The 17,949-nt window shown below is 49.1% G+C and overlaps 1 protein-coding gene across 1 annotated transcript in view; it reads left to right on the forward strand.

The window, feature by feature from the left end:
• Positions 1–17,949, forward strand: part of SF3B6 (splicing factor 3b subunit 6) — a 169,470-nt gene that overhangs the window by 118,211 nt on the left and 33,310 nt on the right. The gene's annotated exons all lie outside the window — the stretch shown is intronic.

The following is a 17,949-nucleotide window of genomic DNA, read 5'->3' on the forward strand; positions in this document are numbered from 1 at the left end:
TGATAGAACGCTCCCAATTACTGATGGGTCATATGATCCTTATACATTTAGAATCTAAAGATGGAAATACACTCTCAAATATATTTTTATTATTCCCACTGTTTTTTTTTTTTTTTTGTTTTTTTTTTTTTTATAATTATCAATTTTATTAATTTTTTTTTTCCCTTTTACTTAACAGGAAAAAAAAAAACAGACTCTGGGCATCATATGAAACTAAAACAAAACAGCATAAAAATTAAACCTAAAGCATCTGGAGGTCTAAGTGCCGGTTCACACTACCGCAGCACGACTTCGGGGGCGACCTGTGAAGTCGCGTGCACCAGGACTTCGGCACGACTTGCACGGACTTCATATAATGAATGTCATTGCAAGTCGCTCCGATGTCTCTCCGAAGTAGTACAGGAACTATTTTCTAAAGCCCCGTACACACGTACCGATCGTCGACCGAACGATCGGCCGTCTTTTGTCCAGGGCTGTCGTGTCTGTTAAAAACTGCAAAAGACTGCACACGAATTTTGTCGGTCAACAGCAGCCGACTGCAGAAGTGATGTCATGTGATGGTTAACTTTCCCTGTGTTTTTTCTTTTCTGAGCATGCCCAGTCTTGCAAATCTGCTGTCTGTCGGCCGAATTCTGTACTGACTAGCGAACAATCGGCCGTTCTGGTGTTGGCCAACAAAAATTTTAATGCTTGCACGACAGATTCTTTTCGTCCGAAAGTGCGCTGTCGGCTGTCGGAAGCATCATACTAACAAGCCGAAAATCGTCCGATCGTTCGGCGGCCGAACATTTTCGGCCGACAATCGGTACGTGTGTACGGGGCTTAAGTCGGAGCGACTTGAGTTGCTCCTATTAGAACGGTTCTCGTAGCACTGCATGGACCGCGACTTTTCAGGCTGACCAGACGTCTGACAAGTCGCGGTAATGTGAATGGGCACTCAAGCAGGTTCAAAAAAGCTACAGTTGTCGATATCTATTCTAGCATATACAAATTAAATAGAACAGTCCTATAAAGTAAACCTCAATATGCCGATCTGTTGCAGCAATAAAAGTGCTCAGGAAAAAAAAATGGACGCTAAATAAGAGACCTAAATCAAGTTTAATAATCTCAGAGAATATCCAGGAAACAATAAACAAAGTTGAAGAAAAAAATAAAAGGTTCCTTACACCTAGGTACAGAGAGCGCCAAAATCCAAGTCAATAGAGGGCTGTGGGGCCTAGGGTCGGGATCCTCTTCCGATTGCTAGGGCTCCCACACCGCATTTTGTTGTTCCACGATGTCCGATATTCATGCCGTAAGTCGGTGGTCCTCAACTCCAGTCCTCAGGGCACACTAACAGGCCAGATTTTAAGTATTACCTTGGGGAGATGCAGACTAGAATACTGCAATCACTGTGCAGAAAATTAGATCACCTGTAATGTAATTTAGTTATCTTGTAAACCTGGTCTGTTAGTGGGCCCCGAGGACCGGAGTTGGGGACCACTGCAGTAAGTGACTCCATGATATCCACATCTTTAATCTTAGTATATAGCGCAATTGGGGTTGGGGGCGACTGACCTTTTCAGTGAAGAGCTACCAAGGACCTTGCGGCTGTAAGGATGTGAGATACTAATTTTTTTGCTATTCTGGTTAACCTAGATGGGAGTTAATAAAAAAGTTTTGAGGTAAAAGGAATGTCCAGATCAAGCAATTTCTTGATCTGGGGACATTGCCAATCAATATGAAACAGAGTACTTTCCACTTGTTTTTAAATCAGAAAAGTTGTACCTGCTGCATATCTATCTATCTATTATTTTTACAACCAATTTAGTGGGGATTTCCTAGAAAGGGGTAAATGCAGGTAGGTAGATTTCAGACAATGTTTAGTGGAACATTTTTGCAATAATATTTCCCCCAAATGATTCAAATGTCATACCATTTTACCTTCCCTGAGCAGCTGATTGGAGCACTATGCAGGGGGAGGCTGGAGACCGGGGACACAGAGCTCTGTATGAGAGTAGCAATCCGACTCCCCAGTGTGCTGCCAACAGGGCAGCTTTTACAGTACGAAGGGACACACATTGTAACAATAAAAAAGAATGACATAAAGTGAGACTGCAATTAGGCTTTAACTGAGTCGAAGCTAATGTATTTATACTCTTCATGTTTGGTGCTCTAGAGCAGTCCACTGTGGTACTTTGTCGTTTACATATTTATAAAAGTAGGCAAAATGTATATGGATTTTTGAATGGAGTGATCCTTCAAAATGGGTTTCTCTTGTGAGTTATTTCTTGCAGAGGAACTGCAGTCTGCTCACATAATTTGTAATAAAAACATCTTTGCCGTTCTGAAGCTTCCCTCCAACCACTTTTCATAATATTTTATATATACTGTGATTCTGTACTTACCAAATATGCTGCAGAAATCTCCCTCCACGAAGTCTGGCTGCAGCCATTTTAACTGTGGGCAGCTAAAGCTGCTGCCTGTTCACTTCCTGGATTTACTTTATGCAGTCACACACAGACACATATACAGACAGACAGACACACTCACACTACTGCTTGCCTGCACATTACTCATGGATCTCTGCAGTCTCCTGTTATCTCCGCCCTCATCCAGCTCCCTCCAGCTCTGCTTGGCTCTCCTATCCCTCCTCCCTTGCTGGCAAACTCTCAGGAGAGTGAGGGAGAGAGCTGTGCATGATGTCATTAGCCTAGGCTTTTTACCAGACTAGAAAGAGTAAGTGGGCTGCATAAGGTATTTACTGGCAGAGTATAATTTTTTTACTATCCAAAAGTTATCCAAAGTTAAAACAACAAGGGCAGAAGATTTACTAGATGAAAAAATGACTGAAGAGCTGCTTTAACATAATAGTTTGTGGCCTTACAAATCGCTGCTTAAACGGTTGGCGCAATATAAATCCTGTATTATAAAATCAACAATGAACGCAAAGGTTTTTTATAGCATCTCAGGTATTGTTACACAGCTGTCTATTCCTCCCTAAGAAAGATTTGTCCCAGTCTTAAGTTGGCCATACAAGAATTGAAATTCAGCCAGTTCAACAGGGACTAGCCAAATTTTGATTTGTGTGGCCCTCTCTTTTTGAGAAAGGTTAATCAGTAGACTGTTGAAAAACTTTCAATTGACCAGCTACCGCAGCCCCGATCAGTGTATTCTAACAGAATACAATGGCACAGCGGGTAGTATTACTCCATTATCCTCTCTTATGTTTTCTTTTTGTTCAGCTCGCTGTCTGAATGAAAAAAATGAAGCTAGTATATCAAGCTGGTTATACACATGAACCATTCTTTCTTTCAACCTGAGGACAGAACAAAAGAAATCTAACTGATTTGTCCATCCATGCAAACAGCCTGGATTATGAATCCCCCCCCCCCTGCTAGGCTATTGTATATTCTGACAGTTAAGGCCCGTACACACGTACCGATCGTCGGCATACAAACGTCGGTGGACGAAGGATCTGCCGATTGTACGCGTGTTAGTATGGTGCCTCCGACAGATGTCTGCGCACAATCCGCGGACAAAAGTCTTTCGTGCAAACATGAAAATATTTGTATGCCGACACCAGAACGGACGATTGTTCGCCTGTCAGTACACAATTCGGCCGACAGACCGCAGATTTGCAAGACTGGGCATGCTCAGAAAATAGAAAACACAGGGAAAGTTAACCATTACATGACATCACTTCTGCAGTCGGCGGACAAAATTCTTGTGCTGTCCTTGTGCTGTCTTTGCACTTTTCAGCAGACACCGACATCCCGGGGAGAAAAGAGGAACATTTGTATGCCGACCATCGGTACGTGTGTACGGGGCTTTACTGTCACTGGCTGTCAGAATTCCCAAACAGTGCTTACATCTGATTGGATGCAAGCATTGTTTGGCTGACAATTTTCCATCAGGCTCCTTCAACACAAGTTGATTAAACAAATCGAGTGTTGAGTGGTGCCTAAACTTTGAGCGAGCCAGAAGGAGCAGTGTAGGCCAGACAGACCTAGTCTTGTGCTCCCCATGTCTCAGGCTTCAAGCTGTTCTTGCAGTAGGAATTATGATAGACTAGAGAACACTTAAGCCCTGTACACACGCACAGATTGTTGGCCGTAAATTTTCGGCCAACGACCGATCGGCCGATTGTAGGCTTGTTAGTATGATGCTTCCGACAACCAACTGCAACTTTTCGGCCGAAAAAAATCTGGTGTGCATGCTATAAAATTTTTGTTGGCCAACAACAGAACGGCCGATTGTTCCTCAGTCAATACAGATTTCGGCAGACAAAAATCAGATGAGCAAGACTGGGCATGCTCAGAGAAGAAAAAACACAGGGAAAGTCAACCATCACATGACATCACTTCTGAAGTTGGTTTTTGTTGGCCAACAAAAGTCCAGTGCAAGTCTAGAGCACATTTCAACCAACAAACAACACTGGACAAAAGACGGCCGATCGGTCGGCCAACAATCTGTGCGTGTGTACAGGGCTTTACCTTTGTGGCCAACACACACCGGTATCACATCTGATCAGGGATCCTTTCCCTGCTAAAACAGATATCTTGCCTGATGCCTCCTTACACAGTGACTACCTGTCACAATATAAAATATATTATGTTCTTAGAGAAAGGTCTCTAGAATGAAGTAAACTGTTGGGTGGCTCTGTTAGCTTGGACATCACAATGGTGGCCATTAATGTTAGAGATTTAAACAGACTGACCCCAGTATCTTTTGATTCTTCAGCTGCTATTATTACACACTTCAACACATTTTAGATATGGACATGTATTCTTTATGTGCATCTGAATGCTATAGGGAGGATTTGTTCAAATGGGCTAAAAAGCCATTAAATGTAATGGCTATGGCTTCTTATAGATCCCAAAATTTTACAATCATCTTCTTCGAGGAGAGACTACATTTACATAATTAGCCAGAGGCTGATAGTTTCATGTGTTTAGAGGGGACTAGATACCGATTCTGGACGCAGCTGTACTCTGCGTTATGGCGACATACAAACTAACTGATTAGCTGCGGACAGAAACTCTGCAGAAACGCCATTCTTGGATGAACACTATCTGCCCCCAGAGTCGGTCAGAGGCTACCCTGTATGCATACAGCATGTAGCTCTGCCAGCAAGAATGTACTGAATCATGCCAGTGGGCACCCCTGCCTGCTTGCCGGAATGTAGCCTAAAAGTAGACCTGTCACAAACCTGGGAAATTCAAACTGAACATTAAAAAAAAAAAAAACATAAACAGAGGTTTTCCTTTAGTGAAAAAATATAGGCAGCTGCATTTATTTTGACCTTTCCTTTAAAACTTATATTTGTTTTTACCCCCTTCAACCTCTTTTCTAATCCAATAAGGCAGGGCTCGACAATCCCCGGGTGCCAGGTCGCATTTGCGACTAGAATTAGCGACCTGGCGCCTGGGGGTGCCCTGCAGAAGGTGTCCTGTCATTTTTGCCTGGACCGTGCACGGACTTCCGGGCCGTCCGAAAATTGAGGCCCCGGCTTTTCGGCCTACTTGAGATGACAGGCTTCCAATGGGAAACTGGCGCCCTCTTGTGGAGGCCGGGAGTAATGACTGTTTCCACTGCCTTTTTGTTCTCAATTCATTACCATCTCCCTGTCCAGTTAGTTACCTTTGACAGGGAGTGTGGTTATTATTATTTATTTAATTTATTTTTTAAATGTAAAAAAAAAATAATAATATTTTTTTTTTTAATTATTAAAAATATAAAAAAAAATCTTTTTTTTCCAATTAGTAAAAAAAAAAATATTATTTATATATATATATATATATATATATATATATATATATATATATATATTTTTTTTTTTTTCCCCCTCATCGCCATGCCACAGCCGAAGGCCCCTTTCACAGGGGCTGTCTGATCAGGTCCGCCTGTCAGTTTTTCAGGCAGACCTGATCGGACCCTTCATTCTCCTCTATGGAGCAGTAATCTGCCACCATCTGATCCTGTCAACCAAAAGCAGACGGATGGTGGTTCTATTTTCTATCCATCCCATGGATCGGATCAGATGGCATCGGATGGAAAGAGACAGACAGTCTGTTTTCATCCAATTGTGCTATAGAGGAGAGTGGGGTTCTAGTCGTATTTATGTGTAAATTTAGTATCCGTTTTATTAAATAAAGCTTGGTTGTTAGTTTAAAAAAAAAAACTGGCTCCTAACTTTTTTAGCTGGCTCCTAGATTTCAGGAAAATTTGTCAAGCCCTGCAATAAGGTCTATTCATAATTGTCCATTTTGTGCGGTAAAGCACATTCATTTTACTGCAGGAAAACACATTTAGAAACCCAAACGTTATACCTTTGTGGCTGGTACACATCTATGTGCTACAGTTTAGTGTGTTTTAAGGGTCCATTCACACCTACACATACTGTATCCAATATCATTCATACTTCTCAGCATTCATTTTGGTGTGAATGGGCTCTCCACAAAATGGATGGACACAAGGACCAATATCCAGATGGAAGCAGATGGAGCCAAACTCCACTTTTACATGAAGTTTTGGGTGTGCATACAGCATATATCCATTAGCCAGTATCTCTGGATCTTCTGTTTGTTTTTACGTACAGTTTCATTGTAGGTTATCATCCATGGAGAAGTAATGTTCAAATATTACATCATGTCTGTGTTTTTTCCTACAAAAATAAGTTTCATCAATTTAAAGGCTAAGTTCACCTTTTTGAAAAAAAAAAAAATCAATGCATATATTTGTATTGCAGGAAAAAATGTGCATTTATTATTTTCTTCAGTGGAGTCTGCAGATCATTAGATCACGCCGCAATGTCGGGCTCCTGCAAGCACTTCTAGATTTCCTGCCAGTATCTCCATATGGGTAGGCAGTTACAAAGCTGGAGAAGGTATCAATGAACTATGAGGGTTCATTAAGAACTACAAGCTGCCTGCCACAGTGGCAGATGGGACCTGTAGTTTTTTTATTCACAGATTGCTGTCAATGAATGACGCAGCTGTGTGAGTGGAGCCCCCCCACAGACACGCTGTTTTTACAATATGACAGCAGGTGTGGGGGGAGGATCCCCTGTCCGATGCCACAGGGGTAGGGATTCCAGGCGGCAGACCTGGAACATGTTACACATTACACTCTAAATATGGGTGTAATGCCTCGTACACACGCACCGATTGTTGGTAGACCAATCGGCCGTTTTTTTGTCCAGTGTTGTGTTGGTTGAAATGTGCTCTAGACTGCACAAGAATTTTGTCGGCCAACAACAACCAACTTCAGAAGTGATGTCATGTGTGTTTTTTCTTCTCTGAGCATGCCCAGTCTTGCTCATCTGACTTTTGTCTCCCGATATCTGTACTGACTGAGGAACAATCGGCCGTTCTGGTGACGGCCAACAAAAATTTTATAGCATGCACACCAGATTTTGTTCGGCCGAAAAGTCGCACTTGGTTGTCAGAAGCATCATACTAACAAGCCGACAATCGGCCGATCGGACGTTGGCCGAAAATTTACGGCCAACAATCGGTGCGTGTGTACGGGGCTTTACATGTAACATGCTCCAAAAGGTGAACCTATCCTTTAAAGAGGTTGTAAACTCGTTTAAACATTTTTTTTTTTTTACAACCTGCAAGAGAAAGACATAATGAGCTAGTATGCATCGCATACTAGCTCATTATGAAATACTTACCTTAAAACGAGCCCCCGCCGTGCCGCTCTCTTACCTGTATGACGGGCGACATGACATGTCGCCCGTCTTCCGGGATCGCGGCATCCGGTCATCTGATTGGCCGGAGCCGCGGTGACGTCACTCCCGCGCACGCGCGCGGGAGCCGACGGTCACGGCACGGGGCTCTGAAGGAACGGCACGATCAGCCGTTCCTTCAGAGCGCATGCGCCAGTGACGTCACTGGCTGCATTAAAGGTAAATATCTCCTAAACGGTACATGTTTAGGAGATATTTACAGTACCTATAGGTAAGCCTTATCATAGGCTTACCTATAGGTACAACTTCCTGAGGAGGGTTTACTTCCTCTTTAAGATGAGCACAGATCATTACTCCCACAAGTGTTGTATATTACTAGATTATGTGAGTTGATGTCATGTCAATGTATGCTTTTATACTTACCCTTTTATAAAATTACATTTTACACTTTCTATCTGGTACTGTGTGTGGTATTGATTTTACAGTGTTATTATCAAGGCTTTTTTTCAGTAAGGTTACTTTTGTGGGGTATCCACAGCAATAATCCAATAATAAACAGTATCCGTATTAATAAAAAAAAAAAAAAACTTAGATTATTGTTAGTGAGGATCTTTATTCAGTTTTGTACACAAATGTTAAATTATTCAAGGATTGAAGATAGGGAAAAAATGCTTTCATTTTTTTTGGGACAAAAATAGACAAATGCAGGTATATACTGTAGATAGGAACCAAGCGAAATTAATATATGCAAAACCAGTCACCGTTGTCAGAGAAGTATATCAAAACATGCTGCTGGAAACTAACTAAGCATAACTTAATCTGCATTGAAACTCAAAAACAAAAAAGTAATGTAAAGTGACACTAAAAGATATTCTAATTTGGATTATTTGGACAAGTTTGATCAACTACCAGGATTCAATCAACTGTGAATTCGGATGTGGGTGATAAATTGACGACTTTGATCCAGTTATTGAAACATTGTACTGAAATTAGTATGAAAAAGTCACGTACAATTACAGAAGAGTATTTTGCTGTCTACATGTATAAAATTATGCATACTAGCTTATACACTATATTACCAAAAGTATTGGGACACCTGCCTTTACACGCACATGAAATTTAATGGCATCCCAGTCTTAGTCCGTAAGGTTCAATATTAAGTGGGCCCACCCTTTGTAGCTATAACAGCTTCAACTCTTCTAGGAAGGCTGTCCACAAGGTTTAGGAGTGTGTCTATGGGAATGTTTGACCATTCTTCTGGAAGCGCATTTGTGAGGTCGGGCACTGATGTGGATAAGAAGGCCTCACAGTCTCCACTCTAATTCAGCCCAAAGGTGTTCTAACAGGTTGAGGTCAGGACTCTGTGCAGGCCAGCCAAGTTCCTCCACCCCAGACTCCCTCATCTGTGTCTTTATGGATCTTGCTTTTCACTGGTCCACATCATTTGGTAGAGGAGAGATTAGGGTGTAGGGTTGTTTTTCAAGGGTTGGGCTTGGCCCCTTAGTTCCAGGTCAGCATACCAAGACATTTTGGACAATTTCATGCTCCCAACTTAGTGGGAACAGTTTGGGGACGGCCCCTTCCTGTTCCAACATGACTGTGCACCAGTGCACAAAGCAAGGTCCATAAAGACATGGATGAGCGAGTTTGGGGTGGAGGAACTTGACTGGCCTGCACAGAGTTCTGATGTCAACTTGATAGAATACCTTTGGGATGAATTAGAGCACAGACTGCAAGCCAGGGCTTCTCTCCAACATCAGTGCCTAACCTCACAAATGTGCTTCTGGAAGAATGGTCAAACATTTCCATAGACACTCCTAAACCTTGAGGACAGCCTTCCCAGAAGAGTTGAAGCTGTTATAGCTGCAAAGGGTGGGCCAACTCAGTATTGAAAATACAACAATAAACTATCAGCGCAAAACCAAGTGATAAAATCAATGTGCATAAAAGTCAATGTGCATCAAGTGCAATACATCAATGTGCAACAAATCAATGTGCAAAGATAAATGTATCCGGCAGCATACACTAATCGTGTCAACACCTCACAATCAAAATAATATAAATCAAAACGTGATGCGCCAGATGTGCACAAAATTAATAGATAACCATAAAAAACAACAATAAAGTGTCCAAATAGGATGCGTGCTTAAAAGCAATTGATAATGTGTCCAAATAACATAGATAAAGCCTTGATAAAGAAACACCAGGTGTGTCAAATCCCTTCACCAATAAGATTGGCCTCTCACCTTAATATAAGACCCAAATGGGCCAGCATTAGCTTGTATGGGGATATTAGACTCCAAGGATGACTCTCCAGCCTTCCACCTCCGGAGGTCTTTATCACATGTCCCGGCGACCTCCGGAGGTGGAAGGCTGGAGAGTCATCCTTGGAGTCTAATATCCCCATACAAGCTAATGCTGGCCCATTTGGGTCTTATATTAAGGTGAGAGGCCAATCTTATTGATGAAGGGATTTGACACACCTGGTGGACACCCGCGAGCGCAGGGCGATATCCCGGCAGGGCTGAGGACTGCAGTGTCATAGGCGAGCTCAGCTGTCATGACTGAGAACGGAGCCGCTGTTTCCCACGTAGTACCGGCTCACAGGCGGAGTGATATCAAGTGCCTGTGAGAGGAGGAGCCATATAGAGGAAGCACGAGGCTCTGCTCTCTACTGCAGCTGTGTGCTTCCTCTGTATAACTCCTTCTCTCACAGGCGAAGTGCACTTAATATCACTCCGCCTGTGAGCTGGTACTACGGAGGAAATATCGGCTCCATTCTCACAGTCTTGACGGCTGAGCTTTGACACTGCCGCCCTCAGCCCTGCCGGGATATCCACAGAGCCCAGCATACCACAGAGCCCAGCGCACCACAGAGCCCAGCGCACCACAGAGCCCAGCGCACCACAGAGCCCGGCACCACAGAGCCCAGCACACCACAGAGCCCGGGAACACCGAGACAGGCACCACAGAGCCCAGCACCACAGAGACCAGCACCACAGAGACCGGCACCACAGAGACCGGCACCACAGAGACCGGCACCACAGAGCCCAGCATACCACAGAGACCGGCACCACAGAGCCCAGCATATCACAGAGACCGGCACCACAGAGCGCAGCATACCACAGAGCCCAGCACCACAGAGCCCAGCATATCACAGAGACCGGCACCACAGAGCCCAGCATATCACAGAGACCGGCACCACAGAGCCCAGCATACCACAGAGCCCAGCACCACAGAGACCGGCACCACAGAGCCCAGCACCACAGAGCCCGGCACCACAGAGCCCGGCATATCACAGAGACTGGCACCACAGAGCCCAGCATACCACAGAGACCGGCACCACAGAGCCCGGCATATCACAGAGACCAGCACCACAGAGCCCAGCATACCACAGAGCCCAGCATACCACAGAGCCCAGCACCACAGAGCCCAGCATACCACATAGCCGGGCACCACAGAGCCCAGCATACCACAGAGCCGGGCACCACAGAGCCCAGCATATCACAGAGACCGGCACCACAGAGCCCAGCATATCACAGAGACCGGCACCACAGAGCCCAGCATACCACAGAGCCCAGCACCACAGAGACCGGCACCACAGAGGCCAGCACCAGAGAGACTGGCACCACAGAGCCCAGCATTCCACAGAGACCGGCACCACAGATCCCAGCATATCACAGAGACCGGCACCACAGGGCCCAGCCTACCACAGAGACCAGCACCACAGAGCCCAGCATATCACAGAGATCGGCACCACAGAGACCGGCACCACAGAGCCCAGCATACCACAGAGACCAGCACCACAGAGACCGGCACCACAGTGCCCAGCATACCACAGAGACCGGTGTTCTGACAGACTGCTATACCCGCTCAGATTGCTATACCTCCGTCACTTCCGCTGGCTGCGCTTCATCAAACAGCTGTGCGAGTCCCCGGTGCGCATGCGCACAAGACAGTCTCGAGGTTCGATGTGTATAGCGAACAGCTGACTAAGAGGAGGCGGGGCTGAGGTGGGACGGCGTCATCGAGTTCTTACAGGGGGCGGGGCGGGGAGGATTAGGAGACGTGAGAGCAGGCGGGACGGATGCAAATATCGAGTTCTTACAGGGGGTGGGGCGGGGAGGATTAGGAGACCTGCAGCCGTGTAATGAATCTATTAAAAGCAGTTCCTTTGGTTCTAAGTACACCGTGTGATCACCTCCCACTCACTGTGTGTGAAGGGGCCCCATTCCTCCCCAATGCCTGGCCTAGTATACCCCTATAGGGCCCCCCCCCTCAGTGCCTGGCCTAGTATACCCCTATAGGGCCCCATCCCCCCAGTGCCTGGCCTAGGATATCCCTATAGGGCCCCCCCCAGTGCCTGGCCTAGTATACCCCTATAGAGCCCCATCTCTCCCAGTGCCTAGCCTAGGATACCCCTATAGGACCCCATCCCTCCCAGTACCTGGCCTAGGATACCCCTATAGGGCCCCATCCCTCCCAGTGCCTGGCATAGGATACCCCTATAGGGCCCCCCCAGTGCTTGGCCTAGTATACCCCTATAGGGCCCCATCCCTCCCAGTGCCTGGCATAGGATACCCCTATAGGGCCCCTTCCCCCCAGTGCCTGGCCTAGGATACCCCTATAGGGCTCCATCCCTCCCCCAGTGCCTGGCCTAGTATACCCCTATAGGACCCCATCCCTCCCAGTGCCTGGCTTAGGATACCCCTATAGGGCCCCATTCTCACCCAGTGCCTGCCCTAGGATACCCCTATAGGGCACTGACGGATGGGGCCCTATAGGTGTATCCTAGGCCAGGCACTGGGGGGCATGGGGCCCTATAGGGGTATCCTAGGCCAGACACTGGGGAGGAAGGGGGCCCTATAGGGGTATCCTAAGCCAGGCACTGGGGGATGGGGCCCTATAGGGGTATCCTATGCCAGGCACTGGGAGGGATGGGGCCCTATAGGGGTATACTAGGCCAGGCACTGGGGGGGCCCTATAGGGGTATCCTAGGCCAGGTACTGGGGGGATGGGGCCCTATAGGGGTATACTAGGCCAGGAACTGGGGGAGGGATGGGGCCCTATAGGAGTATCCTAGGCTAGGCACAGGGAGGGATGGGGCTCTATAGGCGTATACTAGGCCAGGCACTGGGGGGCCTATAGGGAGATCCTAGGCCAGGCACTAGGGGGATGGGGCCCTATAGGGGTATACTAGGCCTGGCACTGAGGGGGGGGGGGCCCTAAAGGGGTATACTAGGCCAAGCATTGTGGAGGAATGGGGCCCCTTCACACACAGTGAGTGGGAGGTGATCACACGGTGTACTTAGAACCGAAGGAACTGCTTTTAATACATTCATTACACGGCCGCAGGTCTCCTAATCCTCCCCGCCCCACCCCCTGTAAGAACTCGATATTTGAATCCGTCCCGCCTGCTCTCAGGTCTCCTAATCCTCCCCACCCCCTGTAAGAATTCGATGACGCCGTCCCACCTCAGCCCCGCCTCCTCTCAGTCAGCTGTTCGCTATACACATCGGACCTTGAGAATGTCTTGTGCGCATGCGCACCCGGGACTCGCACAGCTGTTTGATGACGCGCGGCCGGCGGAAGTGACAGGGGTATAGCGATCTGAGTGGGTATAGCAGTCTGTCAGAATCCCGGTCTCTGCGGTATGCTGGGCTCTGTGGTGCCGGTCTCTGTGGTGCTGGGCTCTGTGATATGCTGGGCTCTGTGGTGCCGGTGTTCTGACAGACTGCTATACCCGCTCACATTGCTATACCCCCGTCACTTCCGCCGACCGCGCGTCCTCAGACAGCTGTGCGAGTCCCCGGTGCGCATGCGCACAAGACATTCTCGAGGTCCGATGTGTATAGCGAACAGCTGACTAAGAGGAGGCGGGGCTGAGGTGGGACGGCGTCATCGAGTTCTTACAGGGGGCGGGGAGGATTAGGAGACCTGAGAGCAGGCGGGACGGATGCAAATATCGAGTTCTTACAGGGGGCGGGGCGGGGAGGATTAGGAGACCTGCGGCCATGTCCTAGGCCAGGCACTGGGGAGGGATGGAGCCCTATAGGGGTATCCTAGGCCAGGCACTGGGGGGATGGGGCCCTATAGGGGTATACTAGGCCAGGCACTGGGGGAGGGATGGGGGCCCTATAGGGGTATCCTAGGCTAGGCACTGGGAGGGATGGGGCCCTATAGGGGTATACTAGCCCAGGCACTGGGGGGGGCTATAGGGGTATCCTAGGCCAGGCACTGGGAGGGATGGGGCCCTATAGGGGTATCCTAGGCCAGGCATTGGGGGGATGGGGCCCTATAGGGGTATACTAGGCCAGGCACTTGGGGGGTGGGGCCCTATAGGGGTATATTAGGCTAGGCACTGGGAGGGATGGGGCCCTATAGGGGTATCCTAGGCTAGGCACTGGGAGGGATTGGGCCCTATAGGGGTATACTAGGTCAGGCACTGGGGGGGCCTATAGGGGTATCCTATGCCAGGCACTGGAAAGGATGGGGCCCTATAGGGGTATACTAGGCCAGGCACTGGGGGGGCCCTATAGGGGTATCCTAGGCCAGGCACTGGGGGGATGGGGCCCTTTAGGGGTATCCTAGGCCATGCACTGGGGGGATGGGGCCCTATAGGGGTATACTAGGCCAGGCACTGGGGGGGGGGCCTATAGGGGTATCCTAGGCTAGGCACTGGGAGGGATGGGGCCCTATAGGGGTATACTAGGCAAGGCACTGGGGGGGGCCCTATAGGGGTATCCTAGGCCAGGCACTGGGGGGGATGGGGCACTATAGGGATATCCTAGGCCAGGCACTGGGGGGGGAGGGGGCCCTATAGGGGTATACTAGGCCAGGCACTGGGGGAGGGATGGGGCCCTATAGGGGTATCCTAGGCCAGGCACTGGGGAGGGATGGGGCCCTATAGTGGTTTTCTAGGCCAGGCACTGGGGGGATGGGGCCCTATAGGGGTATCCTAGGCCAGGCACTGGGGGGGGGCATATAGGGGTATACTAGGCCAGGCACTGGGGGGGTCCCTATAGGGGTATACTAGGCCAGGCATTGGGGGAGGGGTGGGGCCCTATAGGGGTATCCTAGGCTAGGCACTGGGAGGGATGGGGCCCTATAGGGGTATACTAGGCCAGGCACTGGGGGGGCCCTATAGGGGTATCCTATGTCAGGCACTGGGAGGGATGGGGCCCTATAGGGGTATACTAGGCCAGGCACTGGGGGGGCCCTACAGGGGTATCCTAGGCCAGGCACTGGGAGGGATGGGGCCCTATAGGGGTATCCTAGGCTAGGCACTGGGAGGGATGGAGCCCTATAGGGGTATACTAGGCCAGGCACTGGGGGGGGGTGGGGGCCCTATAGGGGTATCCTAGGCCAGGCACTGGGGGGATGGGGCCCTATAGGGGTAGACTAGGCCAGGCACTGAGGGGGGGGGGGTGGGGCCCTACAGGGGTATACTAGGTCAGGCACTGGGGGGCGGTGGGGCCCTATAGGGGTATCCTAGGCCAGGCACTGGGGGGATGGGGCCCTATAGGGGTATATTAGGCCAGGCATTGGGGAGGAATGGGGCCCCTTCACACACAGTGAGTGGGAGGCGATCACATGGTGTACTTAGGACCGAAGGAACTGCTTTTAATACATTCATTACACGGCCGCAGGTCTCCTAATCCTCCCTGCCCCGCCCCCTGTAAGAACTCAATATTTGCATCCGTCCCGCCTGCTCTCAGGTCTCCTAATCCTCCCCGTCCCCTGTAAGAACTCGATGACGCCATCCCACCTCAGCCCCGCCTCCTCTCAGTCAGCTGTTCGCTATACACATCGGACCTCGAGAATGTCTTGTGCACATGCGCACTGGGGACTCGCACAGCGGTTTGATGACGCGTGGCCGGCGGAAGTGACGGGGTATAGCAATCTGAGCGGGTATAGCAGTCTGTCAGAACACCAGCACCACAGAGCCCAGCATATCACAGAGACCGGCACCACAGAGCCCAGAACCACAGAGCCCAGCATACCACAGAGACCGGCACCACAGAGCCCAGCATATCACAGAGACCAGCATACCACAGAGCCCAGCACCACAGAGACCGGCATCACAGAGCCCAGCATACCACAGAGCCCAGCATCACAGAGACCAGCATCACAGAGCCCAGCATACCACAGAGACCAGCATAGTCTGCAAAATAAGTAGAAAAGGTATGTGCATTAGCCTGTGTAAATTGTTGCAATATGTTTTTTAATACCTAGCTGTGTTTTGTCATAATATGTCGTGTCCTTGTTCATACATGTATGAATAGTAGGCCTGCTGAATATAATCGGCGAATCGATGCATCGCGATGCGACCCTTCGCGATTCTGCATCGATTCGGGGTGATTGAAAAATCGATTACCTAATGACGTCAGTTCCGGGGGCGGGGACAGAAGTGACATGGCGGCGCTGGCGCTTAATGAGTTGTTGGCGGCGGCCGGGCTTGTGGAACACGGAGCTCCTCCTCGCGGTGCGGGAGAGGAGGAGAGTGGAGCTATCAGTGCTCTCTCTGGCCCCGGGATACACACGCCCACTTAACACGCTGCTGCCCGACCGCCCGAAGTCGTGGCCTTCCCAGCCGGAGAGCCCAAAAGAGTTGATGGCAACGCACTCCGCTCGGTACACTTCTGGTAGCGGTGCGGTTCTCGGCAGACAGCCTGAGTTGACCGCAGGGGAGCGAGGAGGCCCTGCTTTCCGCCTGTACCGTGCACTGCATGAGTCCGAGCTCCAAATTCCCGACATGAGGCTCATCACCCGGGACTTGTCCGAGCCCTACTCCATACACCTACCGCTACTTCACCCACAACTGGCTGCAGCTCTGCTTCCTGGTAAGTCGGAGCACTACAGGGCCCAGCATTACTCCTTACCAGGGCCTGCTATAATACAACTAGGGGCACTACAGAGCCCAGCATTCCTCCTTACCAGGGCCTGTTATACTACAACTAGGGGGACTACTACAGACTCTGTACAGAGCTACAGAGCCCAGCATTCCTCCTTACCAGGGCCTACTGTACTACAACTAGGGGCACTACAGAGCCCAGCATTCCTCCTTACCAGGGCCTGTTATACTACAACTAGGGGGACTACTACAGACTCTGTACAGAGCTACAGAGCCCAGCATTCCTCCTTACCAGGGCCTACTGTACTACAACTAGGGGCACTACAGAGCCCAGCATTCCTCCTTACCAGGGCCTGTTATACTACAACTAGGGGGACTACTACAGACTCTGTACAGAGCTACAGAGCCCAGCATTCCTCCTTACCAGGGCCTACTGTACTACAACTAGGGGGACTACAGAGCCCAGCATTCCTCCTTACCAGAGCCTGCTATACTACAACTAGGGGGACTACAGAGCCCAGCATTCCTCCTTACCAGGGCCTACGGTACTACAACTAGCATCAGGTAACTCTTCTTACCTGATGTGGCCTGCTCTAAAGGGGGATCTATGAGGGGACCTGCTCTACTAAAGAAGGATCTCTGGGGATGCTGGCCTGCTCTAAAGGGGGATCTATGGCGACCCTGCACTTAAGGGGATCTATTCCATAGATTCCCTTTAGAGCAGGGTCCCCATAGATCCCCCTTTAGAGCTCAGTTCCCCTGGATCCCCTTTAGGGCAGGCCCAGGCTCCCCATAGATCCCCTTTAGAGCAGGGTCCCCATAGATCCCCCTTTAGAGAAGGGTCACCATAGATCCCCTTTTAGAGCAGGGTCCCCATAGATCCCCCTTTAGAAAAGGGTCCCCATAGTAATCGTGATGCATCGCGGAATCGAATTGTATCGTATCGAGACCCTAATAATCGTAATCACATTGAATCGTGAGGTAAGTGAAGATGCGCAGCCCTAATGAATAAGGACATGACATTTTCTGGCTGCCTAAGTCATATGTGCTAGGGGTGCAACTATGCCCCAGCACATAACTGTAAATATCCCATCATGTGCAGTGTTTCTGACTCCTACCACCATCACCACTTCAAATCACTGAAGTGGTCATGGTGGTTAGAGTTTTCCTTTAATATCTACCAGAAGAAGAAAACCTATGTATACTGATTCCATTTCATTTCATTATCTTCTGGTTGTCTTAAAGCGGAGTTCTGGCCACAAAAAAAAAATGTCAATAAACATACCCCCGGGACAGTCAGGGCTAGTACATTTCACAATGGCTAGCCTCTGATCTGTCCCGGTTCGCACTTACCTGCAAGCAGTGGCGTAGCGTGGGTTGTCAGCACCCGGGGCAAGGCAAGTAATTTGCGCCCCCTAAC

This window comes from Pelophylax lessonae (genome assembly GCF_965119305.1).
Source record: "Pelophylax lessonae genome assembly, chromosome: 3".
Lineage (NCBI taxonomy): Eukaryota > Metazoa > Chordata > Amphibia > Anura > Ranidae > Pelophylax > Pelophylax lessonae.